The sequence below is a fragment of the Diabrotica virgifera genome, chromosome 5 (assembly GCF_917563875.1).
Source record: "Diabrotica virgifera virgifera chromosome 5, PGI_DIABVI_V3a".
In the NCBI taxonomy this organism is placed as follows: Eukaryota; Metazoa; Arthropoda; class Insecta; order Coleoptera; family Chrysomelidae; genus Diabrotica; species Diabrotica virgifera.
In genome coordinates, this window is record NC_065447.1 from 248,497,037 (window position 1) to 248,517,393 (window position 20,357).

At 30.3% G+C, this 20,357-nt stretch overlaps 1 protein-coding gene across 2 annotated transcripts in view; it reads right to left on the minus strand.

Moving 5' to 3' along the window:
• Positions 1 to 20,357, minus strand: part of LOC126884780 (uncharacterized) — a 196,342-nt gene that overhangs the window by 156,389 nt on the left and 19,596 nt on the right. The window contains exon 1 of one of the 2 annotated variants that reach the window (XM_050651006.1): positions 12,611 to 12,787. The exons of the other annotated variant lie outside the window; for it this stretch is intronic. The gene's annotated coding sequence lies outside the window, so the exon portion shown is untranslated. Of the gene's footprint in view, positions 1 to 12,610; positions 12,788 to 20,357 lie in introns of those variants that run through there. 2 annotated transcript variants of the gene reach the window in all.

A 20,357-nucleotide genomic window follows, 5' to 3' on the forward strand; every position in this document is an offset into this window, starting at 1 on the left:
ATTTTTAAATAATTTAATATTTTTTACTTTTAGCCATAAAATATACAGTGTGATCACTATTTGCAAATACAAAATTTTCTCAATTTTTTTAAATGGGACACCCTGTATATTAGTTTTGCGTTTTGTAGTAAATATTACAACCTTTCTTTTGGTATGAGGTTGTATGTACCTAGCATGTTTCGTTTTGTAGATATTTTAAAAAAACTATAGATTTTACGTTTTTTGCGGATTTTTTATTTAAAAATTTTTTTGCAAAAAAATAATTATAATCTGGTTTTAGAAACATACACTAAAATATAAAATATGAAAATAAAAACGTAATTAAAGATTAAAATAAATCGTATGCTAGTACAATTCAATTGAATTTAATAACTTTAAATTATTTTACAAAAAATATTTTACCATATTAATGAATGCATAAATTAGTTACTAAATTAAATAAACAACCAAATTTTAAATCAACCGTAGTAATTTTTCTACTACAGCAACTTTCCTGTACCAAATTAATTGTTAGTTAAATTGTATTTAGTTAAACTTTTAATTTACCTTTTAAATTTAATTACATACATCTTGAGAATATAAAAATTATTATAAAGTATGCTTTGAAACAAATGAATGTTAAATGTATCAGCCAAATTATTTATTAATATAAATAGTATTTACGGGTGTCACAAAAGCTGGTAATACTTTTGTAGTTGAAATTTTTGTAACAATTTTTTATATTTTAAATTTTAATTTTTTAACCGAAAAATTTTTGGATATGACATTTGTTTTGGGCGAAACCATTAGAAATTATTACCAGCTTTTGTGACACGAGTAGGTACATAGATACTATATACTTCCATAACGTTCATTTGTTTCAAAGCATACTTTATACGTTCTCAAGATGTAGGTAAATTAAAAAGTTATTAACTGATCTTACTCGTAAATACAATATAACTAACAATTAATTTGGTGCAGCAAAGTTCCTGCGGTAGAAGAATTACTACGATTGATTTAAAATTTGGTTGTTTATTTAATTTAGTAACTAATTTATGTATTCATTAATATGGTAAAATATTTTTGGTAAAATAATTTAAAGTTATTAAATTCAATGGAATTGTACTAACATACGATTTATTTTAATCTTTAATTACGTTTTTATTTTCATATTTTATATTTTAGTGTATGTTTCTAAAACAAGATTATAATTATTTTTTTTGCAAAAAAAATTTTTAAATAAAAAATCCGCAAAAACGTAAAATCTATAGTTTTTTAAAAATATCTACAAAACCAAACATGCTAGGTACATACAATATTATACCAAAAGAAAGGTTGTAATATTTACTACAAAACGCAAAACTAATATACAGGGTGTCCCATTTAAAAAAAATGAGAAAATTTTGTATTTGCAAATAGTGGTCACACTGTATATTTTATGGCTAAAAGTAAAAAATATTAATTTATTTAAAAATAACACTATATTTTAAAAACTTTGACCTATCATCTAATTTTTTATTTCCTTGGAAACATAATCCACAACCCTATAAATATTACCATTTTTCTCAATAAAAATGTAAATATTTCGAAAATTATTAACTTTAGGCCTATAAGATCTTATACAAATTTTTCATATTTTTAAATAATATATTCAAAAATGATTTAATATACAGGGTGTTCCATTTAAAAAAATACACCTTTGGTTCATACCGTCTTTCTGACTCACCCTGTATAATTAAAAATAATTTTAGATTGTAGACCTCTTTGATACACATTAGTTTTGTTATAAACATTTTTTTGTATATCTCATAGTTTAGCCGTAATCAAAGAAGACCAGAGGTTTGGCACACCCTGTATACTATGCAGAGTATTTTATAAAGAATAACTTTTTTTCGTAAAACTGATAATAAAAAAGTTGTCAATAGGTTCCAAGTTACGCAGACATACTGTATAGAGCTAAAAAAAATTTTTTTTGCTGAACATTTATTATTGTTGAAGTTTATTATTAAATGTATTTTAGGTAAATTTTACAGAAAAAACTGTTGATCACTTTATATAAACATTTTTTTAGCTGGTAATTTTCGGTTTTTGTATTACATTTTTGTTATCTTTCTTAATTTTCTCAAAAAGAAATAGTCTATTTCATTTCTAAAGTAAAATAATTTAGTGCATTTTAAAGACTACATCATAAGCTTTAAAAAAGCACTTATAAAACTGTAATAGATCTTTTCAAACTTGAGTAATACCGTCTTAAAGTGGTGGTAATTCTATAAAACTACGAAGATTTCAAAAGTTGCATTTTTTAAGACGTGATATCATTTGAATTAAATTTTTGAGATTTTTTTGAATGAAACATTATTTAGTACGATGCTTGAAAAGTAAGTTGTGGAAAATTGAGGGATTTATGAGAAAAATTGTATTAGTTACACATTATTAAATCATTTTTAAACAAAATTCATGTAAAGCTCACTTTCCGCCCCCACCGTACTTATGCCCATACATTTTATTTCTTTTTATTATAACCATAAAATAGCTTAATTATTTTTCTTTTAGGTTCAATTTGTAAAATTTCATTTGATCCATTAGTTAAAGAATTACATTAAAATAACTTAACCGTGCCCTTCGCCGTACGCTAGTTTACAGTGCGACAATGTTTGTGAGAAGGGTGACTTTAGCGGTATAAATAAAAAATTATAGAAGATACAGATTTAATTTTAGAAAATTCTTTATATAAGGTTTTTTTTGTAAAATTTTCTGAATTTTTCAATGGTCAAGTCAGTTTTGTTCTAAAATTTATATCTTCGGAGTTATTTAAAAAAACATCAAACTTCGTAGTTCATTTGTTTAATAAAAAATGAAGCACCCACTTCTGGAGTAGAACTTTTTGATATGTTGTTTATTAAACATTTCTTAATGAAATTACAAAAAGTTCTATCTTGTTTGATTTTTTCCGAAGTGAAAATCTCTATGCACTCTCCTATATATACTATTTAAGGTATAAGTATCGTTCGCGGTAACGATCCCGTACTTGTCCAGGATTACTTCGCATGCGCACTTTAAAAAAGAGAACGCTCTTTTTTAAAGTGCGCATGCGAAGTAGTCCTGGACAAGTACGGGATCGTTACCGCGAACGATACTATAGACTCTTATGGTGCCTAAAATGATTATCAAATTTTACCTATCTCGGCTCTTAGTCTATAATTTAGTATTTTTAATGACCCGCGTTTAATGGCAGCGCAGATATTGTGTGTATTTCGTAGAATTCAGGAAATTACTGCAGAATTTTTAAATGTTAATGCAACGTTTTATTATGAATGAGTGCTTTTAATTTTAAGATTTGTATATAATTATTCAATATGTGGTTATTCCTGCAATCAATTGCATTAAAATAAACATTATATGGTTTTATAATTGTTTCATGGGTAAATCCTGAAGCAATAATGACAAACTCGAAGAAATAGGAACTTTTTAACCGAAATATCAAAGACCATATTTTTGTGCTAAGAAAAATACTATACCCTGTTTTAAACTAGGAAAAGTAAACTCAATAGACAGACTCACACCCAATTGGGTCTATTGAATAAAAAGAAGTATTTGCTTTTACTTACAAATATTTAAGTATTTACTTAATAGTAATTGAATAAAGTCATTTCTTTAATGCTTTATTTAATTATTATTAAGTAAATACCTAAATACAAGGAAGTAAAAGCAAATACTTTTTTTATTTAATAGACCCCTTGTCACTAGAAAAATTACCCAATTAATCTTTTTTTTTTTGTTGATCATGTCGGCCTTCGACGGTAATCCATAAATAGCCCGATCGGGAACGCAAAATTTTACGAAAACCTCCAAAAAAATAAAGGAAAAATGAAAATTTGGGAATAGGTAGTTGAAATTGTCTATTATTATATAAGAAAAAGTTTACAATTCTACATCCCCTCCATTTTACAAAAATTGGAAAATACGGGGTGAAAAATTTTGTCTCGGGGGTGAAAAAATATACGTTCAAAATAAGTCCGGAATTGGATATGTTTTTGGACGGTTTTTCGGAGATAACTCAAAAAGTAAGTATTTTAGCGAAAAAAATATTCTTAGTAAAAATATAGCTTATAAAAAATTGAAAAAAATGGTGTATGCGTGAGGTCTGCAGACCCAGTAGAAGCAGAGTTGCAGCTAATGAAATGTAGGTTCTTCTTCGTCAAATTCCAAATCGAATATTTCAATGTGAAATAACCAAAAAACGGAGCACTTTTCGGGGAAAATTCATTACAACTTTTTTAAAGTGTTTAAAAAACGGTTTATTTTTGTTTTAAAAAAAAAACTTCAAACATTAAAAGTAAGTGAGTTACGCTCAAAATATTGTTGGTCCCTTTTATTTTTTGGTAAGAAAATGGAGAAAATCACCCCTTAATTAGCTTCTCAAATAAAATTAATCGTTACCGCTTTACAAGTTGCTTTTCTTATGTATTGTTTATAAGTTTCATTGGTTTAAAGTGCTCAGTTTTGAAAAAAATTGGGTTTAAAATAAACATTTTTTTTTATTTTGAAAAAAATCGTAATTTTTTATGGAATTAACTTAAGAACAATTAGGAATACCAAAAATCTCAAAGAGTAATAAAATGTACGTTTTGCTTTTCTGAATATTTTTGATTTTTTGTTTTCTTGTTAGATAAAAATTGGCTATACTATGGCTGTTCAAAATTTGCCTGAACTCGTGATTAGTTACTCGTTCAAGCCATTTTAACTACAGCTTTTTAAAAAGGAAGCACTTTGAATCGATGAAACTTCATATAAATAATACATAGACAAAGTAACTTGTGAAGTGGTAATGTTAAAACGTATATGTGATGCTAATTAGGAGGTGATTTTCGCGATTTTTTTACCAAAAAATAAAAGGGAATATTTGGAGCGTAATTCACTTACTTTTAATATTAAAAGTTTTTTTTTAAAACAAAAATATACCTTTTTTAAACACTTTAAAAAAGTGAAAATGAATTTTCCCCTAAAAGTGCTCCGTTTTTGGGTTATTTCACATTGAAATATTCGATTTGGAATTTGACGAAGAAGAACCTACTTTTCATTAGCTGCAGCTCTGCTTCTACTGGGTCTACAGACCTCATGTATACCTACACCATTTTTTTCAATTCTTGATGGGCTATATTTTTGTTAAGAATATTTTTTTCGCTAAAATACTTACTTTTTGAGTTATCTCCGAAAAACCGTCCAAAAACATGTTTTATTTTGTTAAACATGAACATATTCACTCGCAAATAACTCGAAAAGTATTGACTAAGTGAAAAAACTCTATAGAAGAGAAGTTGTTTAGAATTAGTCATTTTATCCAATTCCGGTCTTATTTTGAATGTATTTTTTCATCTTCGAGAGGGGGGTATGGAGGCGATGTAGAATTGTAAACTTTTTCTTATATAATAATAGAAAATTTCAACTACCTATTCCCAAATTTTCATCCTTCCTTTATTTTTTTGGGGTCAGATTGTTCTCTGATCGGGCTAAAATATTATATTATACTAATACGTCGTTAAAGAGTTCTATAAAGAACTATCTTTTATATAAATACAGACTAAAAATCTAAAAATTAAAGGAATAACGTAGAAGACACAAAAAATCGCCGATATAACTTAATTAACATATGAATTTTAAATGGCATAGTGTCAAAATTTCATGATTTAGTGGAGTAAGCTTGCCTGCGGTTGGCCAATTACAAACAAGCATTACGGAGCGGTAAATTTGAATTACTAGTTTAGAAGCGAGGTTTTTTTAGGAAAATCAATTAATTGGTGAAATCGCCATCTCTTCATTTATTTTAAAAATGATTTTAACCTGCAATATCCCAGGAAAATAATAATATAATACTAGAATGCTTAGTACTCCAGGGAAATAAATAAAATTTAACTGTGTTCGGGATTTCGCAATTTGACGAGTTTTTCCGTTTATACCGATGGTAAGAAAACCTATACTTTTCCTATGTAGGAATTTTCTTTTGAAATTAGCGGCTAATTTGTTTTTAATAATTAAGAAATGGAATTCTGATTTTAAAGATAAAGACTTAAAGTTTTATTATACAATAGAAAATCGATCAGGACACAATGAAAACTTTGCGTTTATTGGAAAAATATATTTTTAAATTGTTTAAATAAGTAGCATTGTTTGTTTATTAATAATATTATTGCAATATTGCAGATTTGTAATGTACGCAAAAAGTATACATATATTCGAATTTAAAAAAATGATCAAAATCCATTAAGGGCATAGGCGCAAAATGTCGCCTGTCAAAATGTTCAATGTGTTTTAAACGTATTCATTTTTTTCGAATCCTCAGAAAACTAATAAATATTTTTGAAAAATTGAAACGCACAATGAAAGATTACGTTATTAGCGAGGATCAAAAGTCCCTGAGAACTTCTATAATGTTTATTTTAATAAGTTACAGGGGTGAAAATAAAAGAGAAAATTTAGTGTGATTTTTAATTGCAAATATTTCATTCAAAAGAAACTTTTTATTTATTCTAAGGGACTTTCGGCCCTCGGTAATAACGTAACCTTTCCTCCTGCTTTTAAATTTTTCAAAATTACTTATTAGTTTTCTCAGGATTCGAAAAAAAAACAGTATATTGAAGTTCTTTTTCGTATTTTGAAAGGCTGAATTTTAAGTTTCCCCTCCACACGATCCGACATTTTCATTTCAACCTTCCTTTTTCACAGAGGACGCTATTTTTAATCTTTTTTAGAATTTGTATAATGAAACTTCACGTTTATATCTTTAAAATGAGACTAATTACGTAAGTTTCTTAATTAATATAAATAAATTAGCTGCGAATTAAAAAGATCTCTGGCAATGTATGGGATGAACCATTTGAATAACTTAAACTAATTGATGGATCGGCCAGAAATTTTCAGCGATTTAGCAACAACTAGCGAATAATTATTGAAAACTTGTGAATAATTGTCTGATTGTATGTATGTCTGCTTAGTTTTTTTTCTTCTGTACAAAATGTGATGTAGATACCATATTGTGGAGCTAAAGCTGCAGGATTCTCGGCGAGTGGGATTCCAGTACTACCACCCTAACCTATCCTCGTGCAGCTTCATGCTCGAAGAGGGTTCCAATTTGGGGAGATCCGAAATATGTTAATATGGTAGAAAAACGTAACAAAAATCCTAAATAATTATTATAGAATTCAGTCCAATACGTTATAAACAAACACAGTGACACTAAAAAAGTTGTTGTTGTTGTTGTCATGTCTGTCATCTACTAAAGTTCTTCGTCCTGTATCATATTACAATAAAGATTTATTGAAAATAACAAAACTTGTAGTCATTATTTTTAAAAATCTTAGAAGACAAAAGAAATATGGCAAACAATCTTCCGAAAGCACACTAAACCAGTACAACTACGCAGTACGACTACAAAAACGTAAACATTCCGTGCAGCAAGAATGCCATAACTCTCTTTTCCACCAGAAGATTATTTAGCTACACCCAGTAGAATATATAAATATAATTTCATCACATTCATTTTATGCTTAATACATTCCCACAACCTCACATAAATATTGACAACTTTTCATTCCACATTCCATCGCAATGATCTCCGAGAGCTCGTGGATGTGGTGGAGGCAATTGCCGTTGAGCTGAGACGGAGAGAGGTACCACCACAACTGGTGGTGGTACCACACCACACCACAGGTAGTACTGTCGGACCTATATCTGTTTCTCAAGAAAAAAAATAAAGTAAGGATATGAATGATGGATTGTTATTATGAAAGTATGTACTTAATTGGACTAAAAACTGATTTTTGAATTATTGTAGAACCAAATTTATCATTTTTATTGAGAATAAGCCACAATTTTAATTTAAAATAAGTTTATTTTGACCTTTTGATTACCGCTTCGAAAATATTATTATATTATTCTAATATCTTAATAACTAAAATCAAACAAGATAGAACTTTTTGTAATTTCATTAAGAAATGTTTATTTCAAAAATTCAAAAAGTTCTACTTGAGAAATGGGTGCTTCATTTTTATTAAACAAATGAACTACGAAATTACGATGTTTTTTTAAATAACTCCGAAAATATAAATTTTAGAAAAAAACTGACTTGACCATTGAAAAATTCAGAAAATTTTACAAAAAAATCTTATATAAAGATTTTTTTAAAATTAAATCTGTATCTTCTATAATTTTTTATTTATATCGCTAAAGTCACCCTTCTCACAAACATTGGCGCACTGTAAACTAGCGTACGGCGAAGTGCACGGTTGAGTTAATGTAATTCTTTAACTAATGGATCAAATGAAATTTTACAAATTGAACATGAAAGAAGAATAATTAAGCTATCTTATGGTTATAATAAAAAGAAATAAAATGTATGGGCATAAGTACGGTGTGGGCGGAAAGTTAGCCTTACATGAATTTTGTTTAAAAATGATTTAAAAATGTGTAACTAATACAATTTTTCTTATAAAACTCTCAATTTTGCACAACTTGCCTTTCAAGCATCTTACTAAATGATGTTTCATTAAAAAAAATCTCAAAATTTTAATTCAAATGATATGACGTCTCAAAAAATGTAATTTTTGAAATCTTCGTAGTTTTATAGAATTACCACCACTTTAAGGCGGTATTACTCAAGTTTGAACAGATCTATTACAGTTTTATAAGTGCTTTTTTAAAGCTTAGGATGTAATCTTTAAAATGCACTAAATTATTTTACTTTAGAAATGAAATAAACTATTTCTTTTTGAGAAAATTAAGAAAGATAACAAAAATGTAATACAAAAACCGAAAATTAACGGCTAAAAAAATGTTTATACAAAGTGATCAAAACTTTTTTCTGTAAAACTTACCTAAAATACATTTAATAATAAGCTTCAACAATAATAAATGTTCAGCAAAAAAAAATTTTTTAGCTCTTATATGTACAGTATGTCTGCGTACCTAACTTGGAACCTATTAATAACTTTTTTATTATCAGTTTTACGAAAAAAAGTTATTCTTTATAAAATAAACTGCATTGTATACAATCTAGGATTCAATCATCAAATATCAAATTTAATTAATTTTATACGAGATATGTCAAAAAATATGAATTTCACTCAAGAGTAAAGTACCTTTACATTTCACAATATCGAAAATTGTTATTAAGAAAAGTTGTTTGGAATTAAAAAATTTGTTTTAGTGTTCAACTACATCCTTCTAATTAAAATATTGTGAATAATAAAAGCACTTAACTCTTAGAAAAATTCATATTTTTTACATACCTCGTATAAAATTAAAAAAGTTTGATGTCTGATGGTTGTATCTTAGATTTTAGACCAGAGAGAGCATTTTATGAAGAATAACTTTTTTTCGTAAAAGTGATAATAAAATAGTTATCATAATTGTAATAAAATTATGAGTATCCGTAATTTGAGAAAAAATTGAAATTTTTTTTTCGATTAGAATGATGTAATTGTGTATTTAAACATAGTTTTTAATTTCAAACAACTTTTCATAAAATCATTTTTTGATATTCTGGAATATAAAGGTACTTTACTCTTTAACGAAATTCATATTTTTGACATACCTAACTCGTATAAAATTAATCAAATTTGATATCTGATGGTTGAGTTTTAGATTTTTTACTATCCAGAGCATTTTATGAAGAATAACTTTTTTTCGTATAATTGATAATAAAAAAGTTTTCCGTGTGGTTCCTAGCTAAGCAGATATACTGTATAAGAGCTTCTGTATAAGAATTTTCAAATTGCAATGCCATATTCGGATTCAGCATAATGAAAAACAAAATACATAGAAACATATTTGATCAAAGTAAAATGATGAATTTAACGATATTTTTAAAATTATTTATACAAAACAATTGTTATTGTTTAAACAATTAATAAACAATTAGCGGCCAAGTCTGCGAGTAGAACTTTTTACTTTAACAAGCAGGTATATAAACTAACAAAAAAGTTTTAGAAAAATATAAGCTTGTTTGAATTTTTCCGAAACAAGACATGTTTTCGTTCTAATTGCACTCCCCTACTTATTTTAAAGTGAAATTGTAGCTTATTCTCAGTAAAAATGGTAAATTGTATTAAGATGCACATAAATAGTAGAGCAAAAATATGTTAAAATATAAAAGGAAGTCCTAATAAAATGTGTAAGAAGATGGCCAATGTCACCTGAGATGCTGCTATTGAAATATGTACTTGGAAAGTCAGAAAAAAGTTTGAGAATAAAGAGACCTGGTAGTGGCCAAACGAAGTTCAAGAATAAATAAAAGAGAAAAGAAAAGTATATAAACAGTGGCAACAAAATAGGTCAGAGGTGAGACACAGATCTTCAAAAATATACGGTCGCCAAAAAGGAAGCAAAAGTAGCAGTAGCAAAACTAAAGTAGAAGCGTATACAAATCTATAAGACCAACTTGATACCAGGAAAGGAAAAGCAAAGATATAACTTAAAAAAAAATAGGACATTCAACATAGTTATGTCGGCAAACACGTGTTATCGCTACGAGGTAAAAAAATGAAGATCGGCTCAACTGATGACCGTGGGTAAAGAAGAGGTATAATTCAAGAAGATGAACCATTCGGAAAGAGCAGAAGAACATCAAGAACACGACAAAAAGGATCTACATCAGAAAAAATAGATCAAATATTAGAACAATGTAATGCATAAAAGATCAGCGAATGAAAGAAATTTGAACGAAGCACAAGGAAATACAAAAATAAGTAAATGCGCTTAAATAAGAAAACCTAACGCTACAGAAAAACTACGAAAGAGTTCAAAAAGAAAACCAAGATATTCAGAAGACAACAGACTTCTATGAGCAACTAGAAGAGACTTGTGAAAACGTACCCAAAAACGACATTCTGGTGATAATAGGAGACTTCAATGCCAAGGTTGGAAAAGAAGAGAAGAGTAAGGAAGTTGCGGGGAAAGAAACAGTTCCAAAAACAACTTCAAGGCATAAAAGGCAACATAAAGAACATGGCTATTTCCAGGCCGAAGAGAAGAGGCCAGATCATACAGGGGAGCAAACGCTGATTCAGAACCACATACTAGTACAACGCTAGTATATAATAGCAAAATTAAAAATGAAAAAATAAAAACACCAGCTCAATGAAATAAGAAAACAATTTGGAATCTTGACGAGCTAAAAACAGAAGAAGTAAACAATAAATACGCGGAAAACACAGCAAGGAAACTACAAATGGTCGAAACTGAAGATATAGAAACTGACTGGGACAACACCAAAACAAGCGTAATACAAGCAACATAGGAAATATTAGATCAAAGGCAAAAGAGTGAATCAAGAGTGGTTTTTTGAAGAATGCAAAGCCAAAAATATAGAGAAGAAACAAACATAGATAACATGGATAAAATCGGAACAGATGACACAGCAAAGAAACTACAAACGGTCGAAACTGAAGATATAGAAACTGACTGGGACAACATCAATGATTTTTATTAGATAATTATGTATTTGTATTATATATGTATAATTAACTTTTAAAATAAGCGTAATATAAGCAACAGAGGAAATATTAAATCAAAGGCCAAAGAGTGAATCAAAAGATTGGTTTGATGAAGAATGCAAAGCCAAAAACATAGAGAAGAATCAAAAGCATAGATAACATGGATAAAAATCGGAACAGATTAAAATCTAAATGAATACAAAAGGGAAAAATGAAAATCGGCAAAACTATTTAAAAACAAAAAATTAGAATGGATTAAAGAGCAAAAAATGGAAGTATTAGAAGCAAATAAAAAAAGACAATGTAACAACATTAAGACTAAAATGATAACTCTAAAATCGACTCTAACTTGTCCAAATCAAACAATGCTATATTATTTAGGACATAGAGAGAAGGGATAAAAGAGATGAAGAAGAAAACGCTCCTGCATGCAATAAAACTATTGGAATAGTGAAACCTACAAATACAAGATACAAGACCTAGAGGGAGACAAAGTGCAGATGGGATGATGGGAAGATCAGTTCAGAGAAGATTTTAACAGAATGAAGATACCTAACTGGAAAACAAAAATAGAAGGGAATGGAACTTAATCACGAATCGGGCAAAATCGCACAATAACCTGTGAAAGCAACAGAGTGATCCCCGCGAAATCGGATCAGAAGAGCTGATATTAATTATTGGCGACTTATGTTCCTGCCCAGGAGTGACAGGTCCATATACATTGGTCAAACAAAATAATATTGTCATGTAAGAATTACGAATCATAAAAACCATCAAAATATGTAGATGGGAATAGATTTTTCAAAACTAAAGAACATAATGAAATAGATAGATCACATAATTGTATACCAGATTTGTAGCTGAAAACCAATGATTTCTAATTTTCTTGATTAATTGCAGTTGTTACAATGTAACGTGGTATTCTATAAACCGCTGTTAAAAATGCCCGTATCGGTAAATTGTACAGTTTTGCTTTCCTGGTGTTGGTAGACATAAACACTGCATTTCCGCTGCATTTCTCTAAACTATGTACAAAATGTGCACTTTCCTCTCGAAAGCAGAAAAACCATCCAACATAGGTATGTCGGCAAACACCTGTTATCACTATGAGGTCAAAATAAGCAACAAGTAGGGGCACTTACATATGCGGATGTTCAGAGTATCCATGGAGCAACACACGCGCATACGGGTAGATCTGATCGCGAGATAAAACTTTGTAACCGAAAATATTCAAGCTCGGAAAAGCCACACTATCGGCCAGCGCGCAATCGTTGTGAAAACAGGTAGGCCACTAGATTTGTTTATCACTTGTGTGTGTATGTGCAGGTGAAAGACGAATCGGGACGGATCGGGCCGCGACACGATGGCGAATGGTTCCTGCGACTTGCGTCTCGGGACAGCAATTTGGGGCCCCGATCACAAATGTTTATAGTCAATACCAGCTAGAAGCGTTGTCGTGCCTTATGAGGATATACACCAGTGATACTCAACCGGCGGCCCTCTTACGTTTTTTATGCGACTCGAAGGCTAACTAAAAGGCCCTGTAAATGATCAAATTGTTTTGAACTCAAGTAAGACAAGTGGTGGCTTTTAGCATTTATTTGCGACATAACAGAAAAACTTGGCGAACTTAATCGTCGTTTACACATTAAAAGGTAAACATAAAATTATTTTCGTAGTTGACAAAAATAAAGTATTTGCTTTCGTGGACAAGCTAGTGGTACATCGAGGAAATTAATATAAAAAATCTACATCTTTCCGACATTGGTGAAAGCTCAACAAGATGGAATTGATGTATTTCCAGAAAACTATGCTACTTATTTCTAATTTTCTAGTTTTCTTGAGCAATGAATTTCAGAAAAGGTTTAATGATTTATGAAACATTAGGAAATGTCTTCTATTATTGGAAAATCCCTGGCACTTAGAAGAAGCCGCTACTATACAACTTGCGGCCGTTGGGATTTAATAGCGCAAAGTTGTCACATGAACTAATTAATTTTAAAAATTATACAAATCTGGAGGCAATTTAAAAAAAAAAGAGACGCAAATCAATATGAAGAATTCTGAAAATTATTAGTACCGGATAAAGACTGGATTATATGCAAAATGCATATGCATATATATGCTGCATATTTCTCATGTTTTTCATAAATGCATATGCCTTGCATATTTGGAGATTTAAGAGCATATAAATGCATATTTTGATGGGAATTTACTCTACCCCATTTAAAAATAAGGTATATATTAGTAACATCAACATCCATTAAAATAAAATGTGAAAGTAAATATTTTGCTGTTAAGCTCCTTTGTTGTTGTACCCATAAACATAATGGGCGTTATTTATAGCTGCAGGTATCATTATCCGGATATTTAAGATTTATAGACTTCTCAGAATTTACAAATTACCTAAGTAAATACCGATTATATTTTGAATAACATTACAAATATTACCTGTACTTTCTGCTGGTGTCGGCCAACTATGAATTATTCTGGGAAAACCAACCAAAACGAAATTTTAAGGCAGCGTTGCCAATTTAGCTTATTTTATGCTAGATTTGGCATATTTTTGTGTTGTTTAGCTTATTTATTTCTTGTTTAGCATATAGCATATTTTCTAGCATATTAAATAATATAAAAATTATTTAGTAAAAATCGAAAATCTTCTAATTCAGAACAAATTTTTATGTTGGCCTTACAATTACTAAAACAACTTAGGAACTCTCTCACAGGAACTTGAAACTGATATCAGTGAGTCAAATCTGATTCCTAACAAAAAATGTTTAACCATTCACACATACACACCTACATCAGCAAATCCCTTCGCCTTCAATAATGTTTATATTAGTACTTATGTCTGTGGACCATGAGATTACTATTAACTACAGGATCATGTTTCAGCATTTTTTAAAACAAATAATTTATCTGTACTGGGTTATGCTTGCTATAGGGATTTTTTATTAGTTGATAATGGAATACCTACTGTTGAACTGATCATTCCATCATTCTTGTGAGGTTTGGCAAATACTATATTGGTCGAGTTGGCAACACTGTTTTAAGGGTAGGATAGATTATTTTATTTTATGAATGGTTAGTCTTAAATCAATCGCCGATTATTCAACTTTTGTGATTGCAAGTTATTGACTATACTGTGTAAAAAAATCATTTTATTATTATTGTGAAAATGCCTAAAGTAGCAAGGGAAAAATCAAGTCTTCTCAGAAGTTGGATTGGAAGTAACAATCATCTAAAAGTTATCGACAGTGAAAGTATGTTTTGCACCATTTGTGATAAAAAGGTAAGTTCTCCACTTCAATAGATTTTTAAACTTATCAAACTTCTTTGCACATCTATGTGTCTGTCTATTCTAAAATGACAAACCGTCCCATTTCTTCAAAAACTGTTTTTTAAAGTTCGCAACGGTTTGGCTTATACATAGCGAGGTGTTGAGAGTGGCCCACCCTGTATACTACGGTACACTGACTGTACTTTATTGTTTGACGATTTCAATTTCACTTTGAGAAATAAAAAAAAATTGGGGGAGGTTTAAAAAGTTTGATCATTTTAATGTAGGTATCTATTTACGAAAACATCTAAAACATCATTATCATTATATTCCAGATTCCATGTCAAAAGAAATTCCAAGTAGTTCAACACATAAAAACTTCACTTCACCAAACTAAGCTATCAAAAAATGATAATAAACCTCGCCAGCAGATTCTACAGAACAGTTTGCAGATTCAGAATACGTCAGTTGGGCAAGAAACCTTTGCAAAGGATTTATGCCATTTTTTTTTAACTGCAATATCCCTCTGCACAAGTTAGAACATAAATCGTGTCAAAACTTTTTAAAAACTTATTGCAAGATTAAAGATAAACCAGCTCAAATACCAAGTTCTTCAACTCTTCGGAAAAAATATGTCAGTGCATGTTACAAAGATGTGATGACGAGTATTAAAAATCAGTTAAAAGCCGATTATCTTTGGATTTCCGTCGACGAAACAACGGATACAAAGGGTCGACAAATTGCGAATCTAATTGTTGGAGTTCTTAACGACTCTGGCGATTTTAAAAACTCATACTTAATTAGTGTAAAATGTTTGGAAAAAACAAACTATGCTACAATAGCTAGATTTGTTAACGAATCCCTAACAAATTTTTTTTTACCTGATCAAGTACCATTTGAAAAAATATTATTAATGCTTAGTGATGCCGCCTCATATATGATGAAAGCTGCATCCAATCTTAAAATCTTTTTCCCTAATTTAATTCACTGTACATGTTTGGCGCACGGCCTAAACAGAGTTGCAGAGAAAGTTAGAATTGAATTTCCCAATGTAAACACCTTAATAAATAATGTAAAAAAAGTATTTCTGAAAGCACCACTACGTGTACAGGTATATAGGGAGATGCTTCCCGATATTCCTTTACCACCAGAACCAGTATTAACCAGATGGGGAACTTGGCTTAAAAGTGCTATATTTTTATCTGAACACTACGACGACATCAAAAGCGTTATTTCAAGTTTTGATCCGACTTGTACCGCTATTGATAACTGTCAAAATATTTTTAAAGAAAAGTCTATTAAAAATCAATTGTTGTATATAAAATCGAATTTCGATATCATTGAAAGTTCAATTACAAAATTAGAGGCTCAAAATTTATGTCTTCACAATAGTATGTCTATTGTTGATTCGGTTAAACAGAAAATAACAAATCTGAATGGGGAAATTGGAGTAAAAATTAAAGATAAACTTGATGACGTTTTAAACAAAAATGAGGGTTTCACTTTATTGCGTTCAATAAATAATATAATCAATTTTGGAAACTTCGATGAAAATATTAATATGGATCCGTCTCTAATAGCAAAGTTTAAATATGCCCCAATTACATCTTGTGACGTTGAGAGATCTTTTTCTGCCTATAAACAAATATTAACAGATAGAAGACATAATATTAGTTTAGAAAATATGAATCAATATATGATTATTTATTGTAACAATAAAAATATGTAAATTTGTTTTATTGTACTCTTTTTATAATATTAGTTTAGAAAATATGAATCAATATTGTAACAATAAAAATATGTACATTTATTTTATTGTACTCTTATTTATCTTGTGGTCAAAATAAAATATTTTGCCGTTTTATTTGTCACAAAACCTGAAGTTAAAAAAATATATTAAGAAATAATAATACAATTTGGTTTAAATTCAAACCTATTTATTTATTTTTATTATTTTTTATTTATTTATGTATTTAACGTAAACCATAAAATTATTCATATAAAAATAAGTGCATATATAAATGCATATTTGCATGTTAATTGTGCATATTCAGCTTGTTTTAAAATGCATATTGCATGCATATTTTAGACATTTTTTAGTGCATATTTTCCAGTCTCTAGTACCGGATAACTATTAAACTCTCAAAAGTTGCGTTTACTTGTTCCTCACGTTGTTCGCCTCATCATACCTGTGCGAATTCTAATATTCAGAAATGAAATATGCAAAAAAATGTTTATCCTATCCTGACACTGATTCGCACCTGGACGACGTTGTTATTTCGTAAGCTGACGACTTTAAATCTTGAAGCAGGTCGATTTTTATTTTTAAATTATGATTTTTTACATATATGTAAAGATACTATCGTCATCCATCTGGGCGTGATGACGTAATCGATCTTTTTTGAATGAAAATAGCGTCGTGTGCTAGCTCATTTGAAATTCTCTATATAGTAATATAAACATTAACATTATTAAGTATACAGTATGCCCAAAAAATTTTTGTTTTGAATTAAATTAATTGACAAAAAAAAAAGAAAAATGTATGTAATTTATTTAATTTAAAATACATTTTACTGCTGTCATAAAACAGAAGAAAATGTTTATTTGATAAATCAACACTGCTTTTACCTTAAATCCAATGTTCAAACTGCCAAGAGGCAGGTGGATGGAAGCGTGAACAATCAATTTAAGCGAAAAGCAATGTTTATTTGTGAAATAAACATTGTCATTGCCATTCTGACAACAGCAAGCTATATTTTGAGGTAAATAAATGACATACATTCTTCTTTTTGTGTCAATTAATTTAATTCAAAACAAAAAATTTTTGGGCGTCCTGTGAATAACCTTTCAAATGAGATAGCACACGACCCCTATTCTAATTTAAAAAATCATCGATTACGTCATCACGCCCAGATGGATGACGTGACTAGTATGATACATATGCCAAAAAATCGTAATTTAAAACTAAAAATCGATGTTTCAGCATTTTTCCTTTAAGGGCAAATTTCTCATATCGAGTTCAACTCCAGTTTAACCTGAACTTCTAGTAAACGTCAGTTTAAAGTCAAAATCGTCTTTCTCAATTCACGTTCAACCGATGGCAGTTTAAACTTGAACGATGCTTTAACGGTGGAATTCGGCCGTTCAAAGATTTCAGAACTCAGTTCAGATGATTTCATGGACTACGCATGCGTTGTATTAACACGAAACGCTGTCATAATATAAATATATCCTATTTTATTATATTAAGCCTAACGATAAATGATAACATTATTTTTGTTTTTATATTATTTATTTATAATTATTAAAATGACTATTTGACTATACATACTTACATTAAACTTTATTCAAAAACAGCATAAAAAAGGTAGTTCAAAATGGCGGCAGTTTTTTACCTTTTGCCATCTATTGGCATTTCTCGAAAGCTGTAGAACGAGCACTTATATGAACGTGTAATGAGAAATGCATTCCAACTAAAAAACCGAAGATCACCGGTGAGCCTGGTTCAATTGAACCATAGATTACCGCAGGTATGAGAAATCGACCCTAAGTCGCCGGCTTACGAAATAACGAATTGATTCCTTTCATTTGCACCATACTGTATATTACTTTACATATATTGCGGCCCGCAAGCTGTGACAATAGCTGCTATGTGGCCCAGGGAAAAAAAGGTTGAGTATCGCTGATATACACAGATTGTCAAACGTAGGAAAAGAGTGAAAATCTTACATTCGCCATGTGGCGTTATGGCTATTGTGAGATTTTCAAACTCTTTCCTACGTTTGACAAACTGTACCTACCTATATTTACGCGGTACGAATGGATTATTATTAATTTATGGATATTTTTCTTCTTCTTCTACGGCACTACAGCCCAAATTGAGCCTTGGCCTCCTTTATTTTTTGCATTCACCTTTGTTTGTCTGTGGCTGCTCTTCTCCATACATGGACTCCTACAAGGGCTTGTGCGTCGCTGTTTGCTGTGTCTTCCCAGCGCTTTCTTGTCTTTCCAACCGGTCTCTTTGCCTGCATTCTAGCGTTCAGTGCTCTTTTTGGTAGCCTATCCTCTTCCATTCTTATCACATGTCCGGCCCATTACAATTTTTGTATTCTAATTAAGTCTGACAGGGGTGTTTCCTTATAAAGTTGATAGAGCTCGTTGTTGTATCGACTTCTGAAGATTTCGCTTTCCCTCACGAGGTATCCTAGTACAGTGGAACCTCGATAAGTCGGATTAATCGGGACCACGGCCGATCCGGGTTATCGAAAATCCGGGTTAGTCGGAGAATATGGTTAAAATTAATAAAACACTGTATACTTACAGGTAAACTCCATTATAATTGCGAAAGCATGAAATACATATGGACAATACAACTAAATTACGTACAGTTGTATACAGTATTGTTCATTTCTTGGTAAGAAACTCAGTCAAATTGAAAGAGTGTTTGTTTTGTCTGTTGAAAATCGGTCCGGGTTAGCCGGACTTCCGGATTATCGGAGGCGGACTTATCGGGGTTCCACTGTACTCCTAGTATTCTCCTCAGTACTTTCCTTTCGAATGTGTCGAGTTTGTTTTCTGATGTTTCTTTCATGACCCATGCTTCACTGCCATTACATGCTATTGGTGGAATTAAGGTTTTATAGATTCTCATCTTTGTATTTCGGTGGACACTTTTAGACCGAAATATATGGGAGAGGGTAAAATAAGCTCTGTTTGCCTGTGTTATTCTCTTCCGTATTTCTCCATCTTCTGATCCGTCGGCATATATTTCTACTCCCAGGTATGTAGCTTTCCAACCGTTTCAATGGCATCTTCATCATGTATAATGTTCATAACATGTATAATATTTTTTCTCGTCTGTATCAATATTTTTGTCTTTTCTGTGTTAATTTCCAGACCTAGCTTTTTTGTTTGCGTTTTTAACTCTGCGTATGATTCTTGTGCTCCCGTTGATGTTCTACTCATAATATTAATATAATCGGCATAAGTGGCCAGTTGAACCGTTAGGTTGGTCAGTAGGTTTCCTCGTCCAGTTTGCATTTGCCTAACTGCATGGATATACTTAAAACATCCCAAATATTATTGGGGACTTAATATGGTTCACTGATGAATTTAAAACTGCCCATGGTATTAGAAGGATGGGCCGGTGGAGTGACAGTAGCTGGTAGGTAGGAAAATCTCCAATTTAAGATTTGCTGATGACACTACACTTATAGCAGCAAATGAGCAAGAAATGTTTGATCTTCTGCGAAGAGTTGAGTACGAAAGCAATAAAGTTGGTCTGAAAATCAATAAAGCTAAGACAAAAATAATGGTGGTCAACAGATTTGACACTATTCAACTGACTAACATATTACAGGAATACCAGATAGTAAACACCTTTGTCTATCTCGGGTCTAGTATAACTAACGATGGTAACTGTGAAACAGAAGTTCGGAGACGTATTGGTATGGCAAAAATTGCGATGAGTTGCCTAACTAAAGTTTGGAAAGATAGATCTATCTCTCAAAATATCAAGATGAGACTGGTGAATGCCCTTGTATTCTCAATATTTCTATACGGAGCAGAGACTTGGACTCTTCGCGCATGCGAGCGCCAAAAAATTG